The sequence below is a fragment of the Ochotona princeps genome, chromosome 9 (genome assembly GCF_030435755.1).
Source record: "Ochotona princeps isolate mOchPri1 chromosome 9, mOchPri1.hap1, whole genome shotgun sequence".
In the NCBI taxonomy this organism is placed as follows: Eukaryota; Metazoa; Chordata; class Mammalia; order Lagomorpha; family Ochotonidae; genus Ochotona; species Ochotona princeps.
This window is the reverse complement of record NC_080840.1, coordinates 12404167-12426775: the sequence shown is the minus strand read 5'-3', so window position 1 is coordinate 12426775 and position 22609 is coordinate 12404167.

The window sequence follows — 22609 nt, the reverse complement described above, 5'->3', positions numbered from 1 at the left end:
TTATAATTTTACATATACAGCTGAATTAGTTGAATAAACAGAAACAAATGACAAGGTGCATTGAAGTTTCCCTGGCATATGAACACACAGATTACAGAGCTGACCTACTAAATTGATGATAACAAAGCACCTTGCGCATCGAATTAGAATCAACTTTAATTAGCATGTGTTTAGTGAATTCCTTACCATATACAAGGTCCTGAGTAGAATTTTAACAGTAAAGAGAAGAAAGTATTGGTGTTTCATCTGGCAAGTAAAACAGCAAATTCTCTCTGTGTGTGTGTGTGTGTGTGTGTGTCTGTCTTTCTCCCTCCATCTCTCTCCCGTCCTCCGGCCCTCCCTTCATCATATTTCCCTCTTTCCCTCTTCTCCTTTGTGTAGTTCTTCCTCTCAAATATAAAAATTTATCCTTTTGAAGTTAAAAAAATACTACTAATGTGTTTTCCATGACAAGAAGGCTGTTCCTTTTCAATTCCAGCTGCCTTCCACGCAAGGAGGAGCTGCTCATTCACAGCCTAGAACTTGGAATGGGCAGCAGTTATTAGGGAGCCGAGGAATGAATATCAAAAGGGTAGAATGCACATATTTGTATTTGGCATTCCTTGCACCTCCCGCTTCACGCTTTCACACGGGAAGCGTGCAGTAGCCAAGTTAGCATTCCTGAGCTGGAGCTCAGCCATGTCTCATTTCTTTCCGTCCCCAAATTTGATTTCAATAAGTTACACATATACACATAGTTTTAGGGTTGCCAAGTAAAGATTACAGTTTAATTGGCTTTGTGAGACTCACGTGTACATAGGAAGGGCTGTTGTGTTAGCTACCTTAGGCTGCTGGAAGAAACTGGTACAGACTGGTTGGCTGGAAACCACAGAAATGGTTCCTTTCACAAAGCAAGATGAAAGTCTGAACTCAAGGGTCGGCAGGCTGGCATCTTCTGTGTGTTGAGGGGAAATGGCTTCATGTGTCTCTCCTGGCTTCTGGTAGTAGCAATCTTCAGTCTTCCTTGGCTTGGGGGTAGATCATTCCCTCCTCTGTCTGGAACATTGGTTGGCAGTCTCTGGTGTCTGAGTGGCGGCATAGCAGGCCCTTGCTTCCATTCTATCTTGAGATCTATACTTGTATTTGTAGGTTCTGTGTAGGTCTGAACTTTCCAGAATGGAAGGACCACATTCAACTCAGCTATTCTAAGAGAGATAATGAAAAATGACATTTCGTACATTCTGTGGGTGAAAGAGGACTTGATCTGACAATTTCATAGAGGTACCAAAATAAAACTGTGTGAAGGTGACCAATGCGTTTAAACTCTGTGGGTTTATTTAAGTGTATCCTGACATTATAGGTATAGACAATGGTATCTTGACACAGAACAGCCTTGAGAGACAATAAAATTTTCTATAGAAATGACAACAGCCAACATGCAGAAATTGGAACTTTCCCAGGTGTAAGGTTATATTATTTATCTCTATTAAAACTATTCTCTGGTTCTTTCTTCCTGAGTGGCAAGTTCCATGCTCATGGTCAAAATAACTAATTAATCATACTATTACTTGGCTATTGTTAAATGTATAAGTGACTTTGGAATGTTGCTTAGTATTGTGTCCCATCCATCATTATTAAAAGATCACAGTTGACAGACAGATAAGCTCTTTTCAGCATTGGACCTAGACAATTATTAGGTTTCTCTAAGTAGATGAGTTACTTAGTAAAAACTGAAACCTTCCTTCGTAAAAGTGAAATTCTAACAATTATGATTTCACACATTTAATGGCACAGTATGTGGTGATGGGGGAAGCTGACAAGAAGCTTTGCAAAACATATTTAGAAATAAAAGCTAAAGGCAAATGTGTTCCGTGTAGATAAAGAATGCACATAGTGGCTCTATTTCTTTGCTTTTTATTAAAGTTTTCAGATTAAAGTTTTCAGTTCTGAGAAGATTTGAACAAAGACTGAAAACTAGCACCACCAGAACAGTGATTTAGTTTTTAATTGAATTATAACTAAAAGTGAGTGGCCCTTATAAGATAAAAATCAATTAATCAATTTCATTCTTTCTGCGGAGAAGGAAGGAGTTAAACAGCAAGTTTCCAATCCATTTACTCCTTCTTTTGTGGCTAATGCTGGGGCAGGAGGTGGGAGGCAAGAAACTCCTGAAAGACAGAAGGCAGGTAAAGGGTCTAATCTCCTTTAACATACTAACCAGGTAGACCTCAATTAAATGGAAAGGTTTCTGCTAGCAGGGGAATCCTTATCTAAGGAATGCTTGGAGCAGAATGTGCCTGTTTTTTTCTAGGACTGTTTATAGCAAAGAACTCTACAACATACGAAGTTGTGAGAATTGCCCTTTTGGAAGTGGCTGGGTGTGCTAGGAAACAGTGCAGAAGAAGGTCAGGCCTTGATGAGATATTCTGTTAGTCTGGACCAGAGTTCATCTGATGTGGGAAGACAGGGCCTGGGGAATGCCACTGGGGCATGTCTCTTCCTGTCATTTTTGCTTTGTGGTTGCCTGTGTCCTTGAAAGCATTCTAACTCCTGGTAGTGGATGAGATCTGAGATTCCCAGGCATCTGTTAGGCAGTGATCTTTTGGGTTGCTGAAGCTCCTTACTGTGTGTACAAGAATACCTTGTTCTAGATTTATCCTTGGCCAGAATGGAGCAGGACTGTTCTCTGGATGATCTTAGACAGTTGAGTTCTGCCTTTATATATTGCTTATTGTTGTCAAGAATGGCTGTAGAATGTAGCAGGAGTGCCACATCCTGAGTTACAGGGAAACCAGCTAGAACAGTCCAGGTTTTGTCCCAGTCTCTCTCAGAACAAGATATCCTTCCATAATTCAGTCCCATGAGTGAATGCTCTCCTGAGATAATCTAGGGTAGACTTTTTGAGGACCCCGCAGTAGTGGGGTGAATGAAACAGAGATGAGACCCTGTTTACTGCGGACAGCTTTTCTGAGCCTCGGGAAAATGGATAACATCAAATCTGGGGTGTCTTTTGCTGTGTCTCTGTAAATAATGAACTCACCTCTTGCAGCTTTTTGTGTGTGTGTATGTATGTCTCACTGGTCTTAAAGTTGGTAACTGAGGCACAGGCAACCTGCTTCATAGTTGTCGTTTCTAAAAAAAGCGGAATCTTGTGTAAAGATTATCTATGACATTCTGCTTTACTTCCTCTGGTAGGGGATGAAAGATGAACCTGGAGTGGCTCCAAAGATGGATGTTGTTGAGGGCAAATGCAAACAGTTGGCTGACTATCTAGGATTTTGAATGATGCTTGTAAATTACTGGGCACACAACAAGTATGTGGCTGATTCATTTGTTTAAGATGGTCACCTCATATAGGCTGAAGCTCCCCAACCTTACTCCAAATACAAAATGTCAAAAAAGCATAGTCATAAATAAATAAATAAATAAATAAATAAATAAATAAATAAATAAATAAATAAATCCATTGGCATGAGTCAGCCACTGTGTGAACTTTACAAAAGATGTAAAATTCAAGTCTAAAATTACCATACTTGGTAGTTCTGATAAAAAAACTGGGATAGATATTGAAAAACCTGCACACACACAGTTTGTCCAAGTGCAGAGTAGAAAGCAACTCAAAGACATCAAGCCAGTGACTCCTTGGGCATGCCACTAGGTTAGCTCACCACCTCATGCCAAACCCATGTTTCTTTATGTCAGTGAGTGATTTCAGGCTGGTGTGAGGGTGGGAACTTAGATGATAGAAAAGGTAGACAAGGCAGCCTTTTGCATGGCTGATCCTTAAGGGGAGATTGCGAGGAGCCATCCTCAGATATGTGGCATGTTCATTGGAGAGCACCCCAGCAGCCTAGCCTGTGATTACCTCCTGGTTGCATCCAGACCCGCTGCACAGTCTGGCACGGCGAACAGCAGAGGAGAAGGGCAGAGGAACACCAGCAGGAAAGCTGCTCAGCCTTGGATGAATACCTTTGGATACATCAGCTGCGGGTCTGTCCAACTAGAACTCAGAAAACAGACTCCTCCTTCACCCCACCCTTCTCAGCAGAGGAACCCACAGAAGAAATGATACTCTAAAATATATCCTGGGCCTTATTCCAGTTCTTTGCTTTGTCATTCATGTCCTTGGTTGACAGGATAATGACATTCTCCGTTTACCCTAGAACCAAGGAGACAAAGCAGACAAAACAAAGCAGGTTTTGTAACAATTAGGTCACTTTGCAGCCTGGCCAGTGCAGTCAGGGACAGTATTTGACAAGAGACTCGATTCACTAAGAACTTCCTTGGTTCTTGTTGGTAAATCAGGGCAAGGACACAGAAAGCATGTTTTTTCCTAGTGTATGTAATGATCCCCAAATGGGTCAAAATTGATTATATGTCAGAATTTTTAAGATAAAAAGATATTCAAGAAGATTTCCTTTTTCTTTACATTGATTGCAAAGAGACAAAATTTGTGAAGTGGGTGACCAACCTCAAAATGTCACAGATAAATAATGCTTCCAAACTTCTGGGGATAAATATTCTAGGACAGAAAATAATTATAAAGATGCAGGAACTGTATTGCCCACTGATACAATCTCTTCTTGAATGAGGAAAGAAATTTCTTTCCTGGGTGTTAGAATGTATCTAGATATTTTTATTATTATTTAAATGAAAATATTTCTGAATATCTATTTGTCAAAACTCAATAGGGAAGATCCTGGTAGAAACATTTGAGCCGCCAAAGAAAACAAGAAAAAATATTTAAATATTTAAGATTGTTTAAATTCCATGTTACTTTTTATTTATTCATTTCCCCAAAACCCTTAGGCCCTTATTAATAAAATAAAATAAAAAGGATTTGACATAGGCTTAATATAGTGATATGTATTTTTTTAAAAGAATAAGCTAAATAACTTTAAAAATTTAGCTTATAAAATTGCATCTTTTCATCTTTTTGTGAAAATCAACAAGGTCAGTCACTCAACACAAACACAATGTTTTGCTTGCACTCTGTATCTTGTAAATATTTGTTGAATCATGAAAAACTAATCTTGTATTAGAATTGGAGAAGCTGACGGAAATCAAATTTTGTAGGCATTTGGGTTGTGTGCTACTTGGTTTTTGAGTTGAGAAGTACTTTCTGAAATTTGGTGTAGTGATTTGGAATATAAAGTTGAGTGCTGGAAGCAGTAGTGGGAAATCATGATGGAAACAATGAGAGGTGGTTTGATGCCAGTCCAAAGGATACTACTGTATCCACTCAGTTCCGCTTATTCTATTACCTTTAAAAACGTTTTTCATTATAAAAGAAAAAGTAAGAGGAAGCAAAGGAAGATTAGAGAGAACGAGAAATAGAATTAGTGTTACTGATTAAAATGCCAAGATTGACATGCTCTCATGCCATGCAATTACAAATGCCTGGGTATTTTCTCATCAACACAAGCCCTTAAGTAGGGCCTCCTTGTTGTTGACTCTTTATTGAGGAATTGAAACTAAGGATGGTTAAATACCTTTTGAAACCTCCCCACCCTGTGAGTATTATTTTCAAACCAAGTTTCATATGATGACAAAGTCCCCTTTTTCCCCTATATTAAACTATATTTCTCTCTAGATAGAAAAATATATAACCCACTGAGCTGAATATTACACTCAAGACTCTAAGCTCCGCGGAGCCAGGACTGCAAAGAAGAACTCATATGACCCTCAGAGGACTTGGTTGCCTCACAAAATCATCCCAGCTTCAATTCTTTCCCCTGACTGTTCCAGAATGGATGTGTTCTCTCCCTTGTTTCTCTGAATGTTGCACAAATCTCATTAGTGCTTGAGAAAGCACCTTGTGCTTTGAAGTGGAATTGTGCTCAGTTGGCCTTGCCCCCAGCAGCGCCACGGAGTCCATTTCAATCTTCCATGTTCACAGCTGTTTTCCTTCCTAGCTACAGTCAGAACTCAGAGAGCCCGAGATTTTCAGACTTGGCAATATTGAAACTCAGTCAGCACCAGACCAGGAATGAAAGTTTTGTTTGCTTGTGGGGAAAACAAAACAAAACAAAACAAAACAAAACAAAACAAAACCATTTCTCCTTAAGCTCTGTCCTGTTTGATAATTTTCTTCTTCTGCCAGCCTTATCTTTGTCCAAACAGCCAAAGACCTTTTCAGGGAATACAGAATCTAATCGGTTCACTGCATGGACCAAAATGATCTAGACAAGCTCATGAGTCATTGCTTGAAAGAGTGGAAGATAATAACCAAGAACTTTGGGTTACAATAGAAAATGAATAGAAAGAGAACCTAACAAGCAGTAAGGAGGTTGACAGCATTCTTGCTTTTGGGGGGGTCAACACAGAAAGGAACAGCTCACTGTGGAGCATCTGTGGAAGGCAGGCCCTGAGTGTCACCCAAGCAAACCTATTGCCCCGCCTCTTACGCTGTAATTTCGATAGTTCCAACGACTAGCATTCCCTCCTGTTGATGCAAAGACATGGGTGTCTCTATTGATATTACTAGAATGAAGAAATCTGACCGTTTCAATAAGAAGTTCAGACATTGTTACAACACACAAAAAGAGGATGTGTATGTGTGTGTGTGTGACTGCAGTGTGTCAGTTTGTGTCAGTTTCAACTTAAACTTGAAAAGCAAATGCTGAATTGCTGTGCCATGACTGGAAACCCTTTTGATAACATACAAATCCAACATATATTTAATAAAAGAACAATTCATATCCCATGACTTCTTTAATGTCATGTTCGTTGCTACTAAAATATTAATATGGCATTATATTTTGAACTTCAAAGGAATAGAATATTTCTGTACGCTGCCTTATATTTTAAAATTTTATCCATTTTATATTGATTAATTGTTCTTTTGTTGGGGGGAGGGCTAAACTGTGTAATGTATGAGTATACTATATGAAACTTACTCTGGTCTGAGAGGAACATTATTTTTTAAACCATGCTCAACCAAGATTAAAGAAAGCAGTGTGATTTTTTAGGTCAATTTTACCTTCCTTGATCTTAGATTTATAAAACGTAGGGCTCTTTTCTCTCACAGTTTGCATCAAGGAGAGTAACCATCCCTCACAGATGCCTACATCCTTGTCCTTAAATCTGTGAATGTTAGGGGAATTGCTGATGGAATTACAGTCACTAATCAATGACATGTGGAGACTAGTGAAGATTATCTAGGTGGGCCATGCTATCACAGTGGCCTTGTGTGCAGCAGACACAGAAGAGAACAAGAGAGAGAGAGAGAGTATTGTGGGCTGGACTCTGGCTGCTTTTGCTGGCTTTGAAGATGTGAAAAGAAGCACATTGAGAAACGTGTGCAGTGCCTGGAAGTTGGAAAGGCAAGATGATGCTTTGCCTCTGGAACCTCCAGCCTGACCTGCATCTCGATTTTAGCTTGGGCTTCTGGCTCCCCTAGAACTGTTAAGAACATAGCTGTGTTGCTTTAGCCATTGAGGTTGGAGCAAATTGCTTGAGAGCAACAGTACAGATTCCCTTGAGAGCCAATTGTAATGCATCTGGTACTAAGTTTTTGGGGTGAAAATCTGTAAGTCTGACATCACCCTTTCATTCCTTACCGTGACCTCCATATCCACACTCACAAAGGTTAATTAACAAATTGGTCAATTCAAATGTTTGATATCCCTCAGGTCACACATCCTGGCAAGCAGTTCAGTCTTAACAATGAAGTTGGTGTTCTGCTGTGTGCTTGCCATTGCCAAGCCAAATGGAGTCTGAGCTAAGGCAGTTAACCTAGCTTGGGAATGCCTATCATAGCAGGCAGGAGTGGGGGGGGGTGCAGAGGAAACAAAGACAGTTGTGCTGACTCATAACCATATACTTAGCAATGAATGATTGATGTACATTTAACTTAACAAAACTCATTGTTTCCTGTTTCTTCTCACTGCTTTGGTTGAAAAGGCCTTCAATGTCCTACAAGAAAACTGGAATTACAAGAAAAACAAGAATTTTTCTAATTCTGTTGGGAAAGATGATATCTTTTACAGTGCTTCCTGTTAAGATATTGCTTTGGGAGTTAATTACGTTAAGGGAATATTACACAGCATTTAATATTTTTGAAAGCAATAGATGCTAAAATTTTAATCAGTGACTTTTTTTGTCTAGCTTTTTGAGTTGTATGCTTGATTAATTTATTTTTATCATTTAGAATAGCCATTTAATATTTACATTTTTCAGTTGATGAACCTTTAACTATAGTTTCCAAATTCTGATAGGCTTCTATAGTGACTGTTTTTCAGCAACTCTACATTTTTGTATTTTCAACTTTGTCCTAAGTTGTTTAATGTATATAATTTAAATAAAGTGCTAAAATTTAGTTTAGAAATTGTGGACTGCAGGTTCTCTTCAGGTGAAAAATACTTTTTTCAACTAAGTATTAATCTTCAGTTTTATTGCACTGTGTGCAAAAATTACTATTTGTGTTGTTGCTAATATTTATAATTAATCATATATTTTCAATGTGAATAGCAGAAGGAATGCTCAATTTTCATGAATATTCTACGAAAATTTAAAGTGAAATATATTTCCTAAATTTCCTGAATCTAGATTCCTTTATATGTCATCATCTAATTCCTCCTTATTGATTTTTTTTATTTAAGTGTCTCATAGCTTCAATCATTTTTCTTTCTTCTTGGTCTGGAATTCTAGCTGAATTATTTTAATTTCACCGGTTATTCAGTGTGAACTTTTTATACAAAATCTCAGTTTATTAAAGCTTACTTTGCTTTTCTGTATATTGTGTGTATCTGCAGATAGGTGCATCGGGGCAGTACAGGTGGATATGTTCACTTGGTGAACATCTATTGCTAGTTTGGGGGTTAGCACAATAACTTGCTTTCTCTTTGTTTCTTCCTACCATATAGTCTTGCACCTACTGTTTCTTTAATCCTATTTTCTTAAAATTCTAGGTTCTTAGCAAAGCTTGTTTTTTTTGTTATTGTTTTTGTTTTTATTTTGTAATTTTAATTGCTTTATTCATGGGGTGATTATGGGAAATTTAAAACTGTACTTCTTTCCTGTCAAATTCCTCTCTAGAATTTGTAAATTTTATATTTCATGTTCAGTTTCTAGTCTCAATAATGTTGAACTTTCTTTTCCAATTTTGTAACTGCAATGTTGTGTTATGTCTCACTCCAACCAAAACAGAAATACAATTGTAAGACAAAGGAGGAATTGGAGAGGACTGGAAAACCCAAGCACTAGAGCAGAGTTTGTAGGTCAGAAAAGTACTAAGCGACTTAGTCCTGAATTCTAATTGTTTCCTACATTCACTTTTTAACTTTTGTGTCCATTTTTCCAACATATAATTATTGTACATTTCCGATGCGTGAGGCTATCCTTGGTCATAAAAATCTAGGCGTAACTCCCTTGCCAAATGGAAGCACTATAATCACGGTGTGGTAGAGTGCCAATAAGCAAGTCAAATGTGATTAATTCTGGAAGAGGAGACTATTTGTGCCCAGCCAGATGGGACACAGAAGGATGGAAATAATTGATCTGCGAAAAAAAAGCAAATTATTTATTCACCAAATGTGTTGATTTGCCACATATTTTTACCATCAACATTCATCAGTTTCTTTAGTAAACAAGCAGCTTGCATACCCTGGTGGACTGAGTCTTGCTTTCTTACACTTGACAAAGAAAAGTAGGACTTGCTGTCTACCTTCAAGGAGCCACTGGGTAGTGTGGGCGGACTTACCTGGAGATGACCATTTTAGTTAGGTATCAAAGCCGGCAAGATGCCCATGCACACCCTGCTTCCATGTAGGAACAGTAAAATCATCCCAACTTTTCATATTTAGAATGTGCTCAGTGCATCTTGCAACAGGTTACTTAACAGTCTAAAAAATAAAAATAAGAAAGGCTTGTTATTCCGCTAGAAGCCTGCTGGCTCCACATGTCCCCACTGTGTCCTTCCTGTCCCACAGCCTTTGTGGAGAATGGCAGACATTTGCTTTCATTGTTTTACTAACTATGTGTGTTTTTTAGAGGGAGATGGAAACAATATTGCTTCATAATTAACTTTCTAAATCTGAGCATTTGTCCAAAGCCAGTTTCTAAGGGGGATTTATTGATTCATTTTTCTCTCTCCTTTTGGAATATTTTTAAAAATTAATTTTGTTTACATAAAATGGATAGATTTCACGCATTTGATAATATATTTAGAAACATATGGGGTCATCCCCTCCCTTTCCACCTACTTCTTCCTTATCTTTATTCCTCCTTGCCTTTTATTCCCTAATAATTACAGTAGTATATTTTTCTTTCCGTACGTAATCTCAAACTTAATGCTGCAATAAGTAAGGCTTTAAACACATAGCAAGTGGATACAAAAATGAGAATTCCTGCTATTACTTAGTAAGCTAGATACAATTTCTAAGAATAATCAAATTCCAGGGCCCAGCACGATAGCATAACAAATAAAGTCCTCAACTTGAGCACACTGGTATCCCATATGGATGCTGATTCTAATCCCAGCAGCCCTGCTTCCCATCCAATTCCCTACTTGCAGCCTGGGAAAGCAGTCGAGGAGATCCCAGATCACTGGGCCCCTGCACCCATGTGGAGGACTGGAAGAGGCTCTTGGCTCCTGGTTGGGCACAGCTCCAGCCATTACAGTTGCTTGGGGTGTAAACTATCGGACAGATGATCTTCCTCCCTATCTCTCCTCCTCTCTGCCTTTTGTGGTAAGATAGGCAGATGTCAAAGTGAACACACAGGGCTGCTAGCCATCCTGGTGCTAACAGCTTCCTGAGAAGACTAGGCTGGGCGTGATAAATTTTAGCAAACTCCATTCACTTAAAATGTGTAGCCAAAAGAAGAAACAAATAATAGGACAAAGAGGAAATCTCATGCTGTCATCCTGCCTAAGGTGTCGGCCAGCTAGACGGCGTCTGCTTTCTCTTGGCAACAGTGCAGGAAGCTGAAAGGAGCATCCAGCCAGAGCCCTAGCAATTGTATAACCTGTCTTTGGCAAACAACGATACCTGATGTCTCTGGAAATATTTGAATGGTCACAGAGGAGAGTTTATTTAAAGCTTATGAAAAAGTAGTAGAAAGAAGGTTGAGGGAAAAACAAACTCTGAAGTTATGGAGAAGAATATACTGAATGTTGCCCCACTATAGCTTCCGAGACCTGTTATGGAAGGTTCCGGATAGAACAGAGAGAAAACTCAGGACTGAGGGGGTAGACCAGGCAGAGGTGAGGCAGATGATGTCAAGGAAGAGTACAGAAACTGCAAACAGAGGAAGTTAAATGCTCTTAAGGAGGAAGAGACAGCCATTATCAAAGTAAACAAGCTAGATCAAAAACATGGGGGACATCAGGAGACTTTCAGAAATACTGAGGAAAAAGACAGATGGATCAAACTAAGGATGCCAACCTTTGAGGACTAGGATCAGAGACTGTCTAGTGGGTGTTCTGACTCATAATAGTATCTCAGATAATGAAAAAAAATTCTCCTAAATATTCAAAGTATCTGGTCAAAATTGAAGCCATGTTATTGCTAACTAATTCAATGACAAAGTTCTATAAAGTTCATTATCAGGCATCAATATATAAACATTGAATAAATGGAATATTTTTGCAGAAATTGGCACATACAAGGACATATCACCATGCTTCTGAAATTATAATGTGAAATACATGGAATCTGTTCACATTATATGAATGAAATAATTACATGTATATGAATAAAACATACCTCTATAAAATAACATATATACATATGTAATTTTGTTTTTTGTTTTACTTGTTTATATATGACTAACAGCCAACCATGTGGTATAGTAGGTTAAGCCTCTGCCTGTAATAGTGGCATCCCATATGGCCGCCAATTAGATTCCTGGCTGCTCCACTTCTGATCCAATTCCTTGCTAATGGCCTGAGAGGGCAAAGGTGGACAGCACAAGTCCTTGGGACCCTGTAGGAGACCCAGAAAAGCGGCTCGTTCCTGCTTCCAACCAGCACAGCTCCAACCATTGCGGCTGTTAGGGGGAGTAACCAGCAGGCAGATTTCTCTCTTTCTCTCTCCCCTCCACTCTCTTTGTGTCTCTCCTCCTGTCTCTGAACTTTGCCTTTGAAATCAGCAATTAATCATTCTTTAAAAACATCAAGAAACAAAACCTTAATGGCCAATTAACAAGTGAAAAGATGTTTTCCATTTACAATAACTAGGGAAGTGAGAATAAAAACCATAATGAGATACACACAACAAACTAATAAAATTTCTGAGAAACTGTATGCTTTGAGGAAAGACAAACACTCGATTCAGGATAGAAATTAACTTTGGCCACCATGAAGAAGCTTCATTTATCTTTATAAAAATTTATCTTGTGAGCCAAGGAAATAGAGACGTTAATCTTATAATTTACATTATTTGCAAGCACAAGATATCTAACAATACATAAAATTATAACATTAATAACAATTTATAATACAAATTGCTCTTTTTTAAAAAAATTTAATTTTCACGGAAAGGCAGATTTACAGAGAAGAGAGACAGAGAGGAAGATCTTCCGTCCACTGATTCGTTCCCCGAGTGGCCACAATACCCTGAGATGAGCTGATCCAGAGCCAGGAGTTTGTTCCAGATCGCCCATGTGGGTGCAGGGTCCCAAGGTTTGGGGCCATTCTTGACTGCTTTCCTGGGCCAAAAGCAGGGAATTGGACGGCAAGCGGAGTGGCTGGGACACAAACTGGCGCCCATATGGGATCCTGGCATATGCAAGGCAAGGGTTTAACCATTAGACTAGTGTGCAGAGCCCCCAGATTATTCTTATAACATAGTGAAGCATGTGCTGTAGGGTGTGGAGTGATGGAGAAATTAACATATTGACTAATATCTTTATTTATTAGTTTTCTTTTTTGTCTTTTTGAATTTTAATTTTTTACAAAGATGAGGAGGTGACAGACCCATGAGGACATCTGGTTTTGATACAGTGGAGTGGATTGAATGAGGGTAGGGAGGGATGAGAAAATGTTTCAGTGTTCCCTCCTGTGTTTGGTGGGCGCTGTAGCCTACCTAGCCTAGCCAGCCCACCCCAAGCCTGGCGCTCAGATGTACTGGCAGTTGCTGTGGCCCGGTTAGGTTGACCCAAAAGATCCCTTACCTGACCCATCTTCAGCCCTAGGTTTGTGCATTATAATGGGTGCTTTGGCTTAGCCTGATCCAGCTTGCTGCTAGCCACAGTTCTTATGTGCACAAATGGGTGTTGCAGCCTAGTTGAGTCAACCCCTGCAAACTCCTACTATGCTTGTCTCCATCCCTGGTTCTCCCATGTGCCTGCAGGTACTGCTACTTAGCATAGTCCAGACACCCCCAGCCAGAACACTTGCTGGTGATTGCTGTAGCTTAGCCTGGCCTGGACCGCTCCCCAGTTCCAACTGTAGCTGTTGGGTTCTGAGGCCTACCATAGTCTGTCTCAGTCCCAGCACTGACTCTTGTGTGCACCAGCAGGTACTGCATCCTAAGAGGGGCATCCCCAAGAATCTGGTACCATGTACCATCTGGTTCTCATGTATGACAATGGGTGCTATGGCCCAGTCCAGTGGGGTCTGACCTCAGTCCTGACACTCACTGGTGGGTGCTGATGCCTAGTCTGTGTGGCTCTACAAAATCCTCTTCTGGACACACCTCCAGCCTGGGCTCTTGGGCACATGGATATGTGCTTTTGATTGACTCAGGGAGGCCCTCTGGACTGCCCCTTCTGACACGCCCCGTGGCAGTTTCCTCACTAGGTGTGGATGCAGTGGTCCAGTCTGTGCAAGCCCTCATTGGCCTTCATTCTGAGTTATTCCCAGTTTCCCATTCACTAACAAGACACGTCCCCCACCCACCTGCTCATGGCCTCAGTATGGGTGTGCACATGGCCACCCTAGATTTTTTTTAATTTAATAGACAGTTATACTGGCACATTGGTATTGTTAACACAAAGTTGGTATTAGGCACAGAATGTTTGTCACCTATTGGCTGCTTTTCTCCCAGCAGTGTAGCATGCCTTGGGGCATGCTAGGTACAAGGTAACAGTTGCCTATAGCTCGGGTTTTCGTTTTTAATTTAAGACGTATTTGTTTTGCTGTATTAAGAGAATGGATTCTCTATTAATTTCTACTTAAATTAAATAATTTCCTAGTTATGTGATTCGAAATTAAAAACCAGATCTTTATTAAATGTTACATGTGAAGAGTGATGAAAGCTAATAGCAGATACCATTTAAAGGAGATCATTAGCCACAGTTGGAAACAAATTATTCCATTTTGTTTGCGACTGATAATTAGAGAAATGAAACTTAAGGGGTGTTTCTGAAAAATTTGCAATTTTATACGTGTAATTACAAAACAGGACATGTAAATATCCAAAATGCTGGGAACAAAAAAGCAAATTAAGCTGTGCCCTTGCAGAAAGCAGCATAAAAGAACAAGGAAGCAGAAAAGGAGGAGCACTAATGAGAGTAAGAAAGAAAATATTATCCGCAGCAGTTGAAATGAGAAACAATTTAACTGAAGATCTTCAGTACTGCCAGAATTTTTTTCTCCAGAGTTGAGCTAACTTAAATTCAAAATGCACTCTATTGAATATGACATAATAACATTTTTGTACCTAAAAACATACTATTACAAAAAATAATTGACGCATAAAAGTTTTTGCACATTAATAAAATTTTATTGATCAACTGGAAAATATATTAGGTATCTGTTATTGCTTTGCTCTGCACTGAATTGGGTACAATGAAAACAAAGCCTCCAACAAAGTTTATAAATGAAAAAAAATTCAATTGCATGCCAATTTTTAAAATAGAAACAGATGTTGATTTTGATTTTTCAAAGGGAGTTAAGTATCCTGTTATAGAAAAAAATCTGTAAATTATTATAAAATCACAAAAGACCTAGAATAGCCAAAATTATCTTGCGCAAGAAGCCTCTAGCTGGAGGCATTATGATACCTGATCCCAAAGCATTCTAAAATGCTATCACAATGAAACAGCATAGTGGAGAGCCAAGATGGATGAATAAGGGATAACCAACAGAGGTTGCTCTGGAATATTCAAGCAAGGACTGTGTTTCCAGAAGTCTGATTGACAGAAAATTTTCAGTGAAGAAATGAGAGAAAATAGTGGAAACTCTCTGGGACAAGAGGCCAGAGCGTGGAAACGCTGCTTGCAATCAGCTGTGTAAGGCAGCCAGCAGCCAGCAGCCAGCAGTGAGCCTCAGCTTACCACCATCTCAAGAGATACCACACCAGCAACTGGGGAAAATGACAGTTCCAGAGAATAAAATAGCAAGCAGTATGGTCAGGGTCCCTGGTGGTGTGGCCTGGCCTGGTATCCTGTGACCCACTTTGACTCTGGGTCTGAATAGGAGCCATACTGTGGAAAGGATTCTGGCAGGTCACAATGGCAAAGGAGAACACACCTCTTTTGCCCATTCTCCTACAAAGAATGTAGACCAAAGCGTGTATATCTGACTCCAGTACCACATTGAATGGGGAAAAGTTGAAGACATTGTTACTAACATCCAGTTCAGGATGTCCACTCTTACCATTGCTATTCAATGTAGTCCTGGAAGTTTTAGCCAGAGATGTTAGGTAACAAAAAGAGATTAAAAGTATACACATTGGAAAGAAAGAAGTCTTTGTTTGCAGATGACATGAACAGAGTACAAATCTCAGAAATGAATGCAAACATCTGTATCCAACTTATTTTTCTCAGAACAACTAAAATCAGTCCAAGGAGCAAGATCTGTCTCTTCCAGAAATGATGCTGGGAAAATTGGATCTTTGTGTGCACAAGCAGGTAACAAGACTCTTTCTTTATACCTTACACCAAAATCAACTCTGAATGCATCAAGAATCTAGATACATGAGTTGATATCATCAAATGACTAGTAGAAAACACTGGGAACACGCTGTAGGACTTAGTTGTAGGCAAAGACTTCTTGGAAATGACTCCCAAAGCAATTAAAGCAAAAGTAAATAAATGCAAATACATCAAGCTAAGAATTTTCTATACCACATAAAAAACTTGGCTCATGTTCTGGATGCTCCACTTCCCGTCCAGCTCTCTGCTTGTGGTCTGAAACAGTAATAGAGGATGGCCTAAAGCCTTGGGACCCTGTATCCACATGGGGGATCTGGAAGAGGCTCCTGGCTTCAAATCAACTCAGCTCTGGCCATTTGGGGAGTGAACCAGTGGACAGAATATTTTTCTTTCTGTGTATTTGCCTTTCCAACAACAACAACAACAACAAAAAGCTTCTTTCATAAAGAAATAGCATATGAAAAATGATTAACTTCTCTAGCTATCAGGAAAATGCAAATAAAAACCACAATGAGATTCTTTCTAACCCCAATCATAAAGACTACCATACAGAAGTCAGATAAACAATAAATGTTGGTGAGGATGTGGGGGAAGGGCTACTCTAGTCCACTGTTGGTGGGAATGTAAATGAGTGAAATTGTTACTGAAGATCATATGGAGATTCCTAAGAAAGTGAAGATAGATCTCCTATTTGACCCAGCCAAATGAAATGAAATCAGTATATGAAAAAGTTAGCTGTACATGCATGAAATCAACCCATCTGACTATCAATTGATAATAGAATTTAAAAATGTGACACATGTGAGATATGTATCACAAATAAATATACATATATATGTATAAACACACACATACACATATACATAAACATACACATATACACTGAGTACTGTGGGACACTGCTCAGCCAGAAAGAGTACAGTCTTATCTGCCGCAATAAAATGGATCCAATTGAAAAGTATTATGCTTAGTGAAATAATCCAATTCCCAAATGACAAGTATCATATATTTTTCTTAATCTGCGATAACTAATACACTGAGTACAAACATTGCAATCTCTGTATGAGTGGGATTGGCATCCTGAGACATGGTGGTTGTTTATATACTTTGTCTATACTGCTGGAGTTCTGTCTTCTACAAGTTAGGTACTGATCTATACCTGATAGAATATGAAGTCTGTGATTTCAAAGAGAAATAAAACATGTTGCTGTTTAAATTATGGGGTGGGGAAAGAAATAAGGGAAAAGAATGGTGGGAAATGTGGGCTGGAGATGGACGGAGGTTAGGACAGAAAGCATTGCTATGATTCTAAATCAGTATCATGAATACACACAATTTGTTCACTTTATATAAACACACACACACACACACACACACGAACCACACAGCATGGTCTGGGGATAAAGGACCTTACACTGATCAACAGAAGAGAAAAAAATAGTCGAGACATTAATCTAGTCATTTGATATTTGACAAAAGTTTTGAGACCATATAGTGGAGTAAATAGAATCTCTGATAATGGGGAGGAAAGAAGAGGGATGGATGAATTCCTGTACTGATAAAACTCTATTGTGGAGTGTGATTTTTTTTTAAGGACCATGGACTGTGAGGGGCAGCCAGCCTGTATTTTCATCTCAGTTGTGATTTGTATTCATTTATATACCATCTTGGGAATGCTCCTCACCTATTCTCTGCTTAGTTTCCTCATCTACACAACAGATAGTAAAATTGGGTCTCAGATTCAATACTCAAAATACTTAGTCACCGATGTAGTCATTTATTTGAATAAATATATCAGTAAAAACATTTGTTTTATCTTATAAATATCCACAGAGTACACAGTAAAGTGGTTACTAAATAGTAAGTTATATAAAAAATAGGAAGTCATTTTATACATGCACAAATCATTCATCAATTTTGAGTTACCGGATATTGTGTTATTTTGAGTTAATTGTTACTGTGATCTTTAGCTTAATTGATTGTCACTTATCTCTAAATGAGATTAATTAAATGAGACTCCTGTTGAGTCATGACTTCACATAAGCACTGCATCCAATTTTTCCAATATCCCCATTAAATTGATTATCGTTAGTTCTTTGGTGTCTAGCACTCTGTTAAAGACAGCAGGCGGCTTGCTGCCTGGTGTTCTGTTGCAGCCAGAAGGTGGCTGGACTCATTGCCTATAAATCATGGTCAAGGGTTCATTTAGGTACCAATTTCTACTCTGTCGGTCAATGCTGATGATATTGCTCTCAGCACCACCTGTTCTGCCACCTGGTTAGATGCCTCTGTCAGTGTGGGACTTCCCGGGAACAGTCAACTGGCACTGCTGACCTCACTTCTACCAGGGCCTTCCTGAAGGAAGTAGGCCCCAAGGTCTTCTCTCCTGTCAACCAGTACTACTCTCTTACTATTACAGCTCTGGCCATGCTGAGTGATACTGTTTGGTGGATTATGGTCTAAATAATTAAAGGGCTACTTAAAAAGCACAGTGTGATGGAATCTCAGTATTTCTCTAACTGGTTTAGGAGTGTTAGATGTTATTTCCTAATATGGATTCTTGCAGGGCCTTTGAGAATCATTGTAAAGACAACTTGAGTTAGAATATTCAGAACTCCTAGATAGACCAACACATAGACCAACACATTTGCTCACTGCTATTATTGCACAAACTGAGGCCACAACAATTTCTCAACAGAAAAAAATCACTATTGTTAAACACCTTGTCTTGCTATAAATTGGTGATCAATTTTCTCTTCCAATTTGTACTTACTAAGTGTCTCAAGCCTCATTATATATGATATTTATTTTGTGAAATTTATGATATTACCTGTATTCTATAAGGATGAGTCTTTGCCTTTCAGCTAGTCCATGACTTCATCATTAATAATCATTTGTGTCTTACATTTTGATTAACACTATCTTATCATTTTTAAAAATAGACTACATATTTCAGAAGCAAAGATGGAGAAGGAGATCCACTCCTCACATGCCTGAGCAGAATTAGAGAATTGCATCTCTCTTACATCTGTGACAGGGACCTAAGTGGCTGAGTCTTCTGCTTCTCTTAGGTGGCACATTAGTAGGAAGCCTGATGGGGGTGCAGGAGCCTAACATAAGTCAGGTAAGCCAGTGTGGAAGGTGGCTGTCCCAAGTAACATTCTAACCACAGTCACAAACACCTGCCCATACCCTACCAGGGACAGTTTTCTTTATAATGAAACAGTTAATGAGCTAATTTCCTTAGGAAATTAGATAGGCTTGGATAAGACTTAAAACATGAACTTGCAATCACAGCCTGTTTACAAAATGCTTAAAATTGCCAACAACAACAACAATAACAACAACAACAACAACAAATGACAAAAACTTTGGACCCAGAGAAGAAATGTTTTATATTGGATGAGAGATGAAAACAATTTAAATGCCTTTAAATGTTATAGGATGTTAGATAGTCTTTTTTTCATGTCATCCTTTCTGCCAATCTCTTTCCTTCCTAAAAGAAGGAAAACAATTGCTGCCTTCCCAATCCTTGTCTTATTTGCTTTTCTGCTAAGTAGAGTGAATTCATTTTTTCGCATGATCAGTGGAGTCTCAAACAAAGTTCTGTGTCTGTTCCTACTCTTTGCTCCCTTCATCCTTTCCACCGTCACAGACACTGCGGTGTGTTTTCTGGGTCTTGATCCTGTGTAGTAAATCTGTGACTTCTTTCTCTAGGTGAGTCTACGGCCTAACCAGATAGTCCCGTTGGCTTCAGTTCTTATTTCTTCAGTTCAGATTGAAAGGAGGAGTCAATTAGACATTTACCTCAAAATTCTACTATCTTCTACAGTCAACATTACTAGGAAACATTCTAGTTTTGTAACATTTACTCCATTTGGCATAATCCAGTCATTCATTTATTTGATAGTAATATTGGACTTTATTGTATTTTAAAAACCATTGTGTCACATATGTACACATATTATATCTCTATATATTGTAATATACATACACATTGGTACATATTTCTACTATTAATAATCTATACCCTGTATCTTAATGCTTCTATCTAGGTGAAACCCTAGCAAAGCGTTACTAAACTAAAGGTTTTTAAACTGAAGCCCGTTAGTTTAAAATTTTTGAGAACTTTCAAATGACATTAGGACATTAGACCAGGGCTAATGTCCTTTTGAACACAGAATATGTGAGTGTGTACATTGTCCTCCTGTGGTTGTCACTGGTCCTTCCTGTCAGAAAAACAAAGGCTTTCTGGTTGCTCGTGCTGCTCATGCCATAGAAGCAAATAAAAATCCCCTAAGAGAAAATCCCAATGCATGCACCACTTCCCATGGACTCAAAATAGCCAATTATCAGCTTCTAAAACATAAATATTTTTCAAATCACATGTGCAAAAAACTTCTGAGAGGAGATAGTCAAACAGAAAAGCTAGATCCTTAAAGAGAACACATATATGATCTACCGTATAATCATAGGTCTGGATGACAAGCTTTCATGCACCAAAATAAACTCATTGTAATAAATATTTATTTAAAATATTAAGAGAGAGCTTTCATCCACTGGGTCACTCCCCAAATGGGCCCAGTTGAAGCAGGAGCCTAGGCTTCATTTGAGTCATTCACATGGTAGGAATCTGAGCGCTTGGGGCATCATTGGCTGTTCTCCCAGACTTGGTAGCTGGCTGGGTCAGAAACAGAGGTAGGTTACACCAGGCACTCTAATACGGAATGCAAGCACTGCAAGTGAAGGTTTAATATGCAACACCAGCTCCCCTGTAAACTTATTTCAGATATTTCACATGATCTTTTCTGAGGGCTCGTCATACGGGCTACAGCAATAGACGTTTCTAGTACAAGAGGAAAGCGAATAATCAGAAAAGCAACTTTCAAGCACCAAATGTAAATTCTAGAAGTGAAAAAAAAATTGAAGATTAAAACTCAAAGGATAAGTAATTTGGCTTCAAACATGTTAATTTACAAGTATTTACTTATTAGAAACTGATAATTGTCTATTTCAGACAGAAAAACATCTTGGTAGAATAATCCACTTCCAGATATTGCCTACTAATTCTGAAAAAAAAAATGCTACAATGTAGACTTTGGGGACTGGTTGGATCTTGGATGTCCCACTTGTGCAGCCTCAGTCTGAAGATGGGCGTGAGGCATGGCAGGTGCACCTGACCGTAGCTCCAACAGTAGTCACGCCATCTTTCTTGCACATGGAATAAAGGAGCTGTGGTGGCCAGTGCTGCAGCTGGATAAACTGTCAGTGCCTACATTTCATACCAGGGTGCTGGTTGGGATTTCAGCTATTGTGCTTCTCAAACCAGCTTTGGACAATGATCTAAGTGTTTTAATTCCTGTCACCCCCGTGGAGGAAATGTAGGAAGTTCCAGGCTCTTGGCTTTGCCTGGCCTAAGCTTTGTCTGCTGCGTGCATTTGGAATGATCCTGTAGATGGGGGATTCTCTCTCTTAAATAAATAAATAAATAAACAAATAAATAAATAAATACATATATAAATATTTTCTCTCTTTAAAAAGTCAAGGAGTAAGTTCTGAAATAAAAAGAGCCAAGAAGGTGAGCCCTGCATTGTATAGGTGTAAACTAGGCTTGGTCTGTATCACTGAACTACATGTGTACAGTACAGGCAGCAGAAAGCTTAGCTGAACGAAAAAGAAACAGAAATTCTACCAATTGCACCTTAAATTAAACTATTGCATAAGGAAGAAAAGCTTATCTATCCCAATAGAAAACTGAGCAGAGCATTCTTTGGAGAAATGATCCTTTGATAGCAAAGACCCATGCCGAAGTATTTAAATTATAAAGGATAAAATCCAAAATTTTGCAACAAACAAAGAAGCATCATCTATTAGAAAAACATGGCAATACTATGATTAATCTCATTAGTATTCAAAGAAATGAAATGTAAAAGGATATTTGGATACATTGCAGTCCTTTATAGGCTGAAAATGAAAGTTTTTTAATTCAGTCTTTGGAGCTAATGAAGAGAAAAAAAATCCTGCACTTATTTTGAACGTGTAAGCTAAATGAATTTTATGAACCATCAGAGTTTATACTAAAATGAAGAGCAGATAAGCACATACATTTATTTCCCTCCTGACTGTACCTATGACTGAAATGCCAGCGCAGAAACAGAAGAGCATGCACAAGAATATAATTTGAAAATTGAGTTTTGTAGGTAAATGAAAGATTCTAGATGTTATTAGATGTAATTTAGGAATAAGTGAAAATGTATTACATATCGCAAGGTGGAAGACTGACTATTAATCCAATCAACACAGCATTCAAAAAAATGATCCTTTAAACAAAAACAAAAACAAAATGACTTAGTAAATAGTTGAATATGCAAATGTATATGCAACAGTTTCTGAAGATATATATGTACATATATATACACACACATATATGCGTGTGTATAAAACTAGTCATTCAGTAGCATGTTATTCAATTTCGTGGTGTTATTAATTTCTTTTTCTTCCTGTTGTTGATTTTGTTTTGTAGCTTTTAATTTAAGGGGGTGTATAGTAACTGTGTAATGGAGACTATCATATCTAGCAGCATGTAATTTAATTTCATGGCATTTAAATTTCTATTTTTCTTCCTGTTGTTGATTTTGTATCATGGCTTTTCATTTAAGGGGTGTATAGTAACTGTGTAAAGCAGACTCGCATATCCAGATGTGAGGGTACAATGTAGTATGCATCTCTACTTCCAGACAAAGATGGACTTACAATGAAACTGTTAACTATATCTTGACAATAGGGTGCTGGACTCTCTGCCATTGTC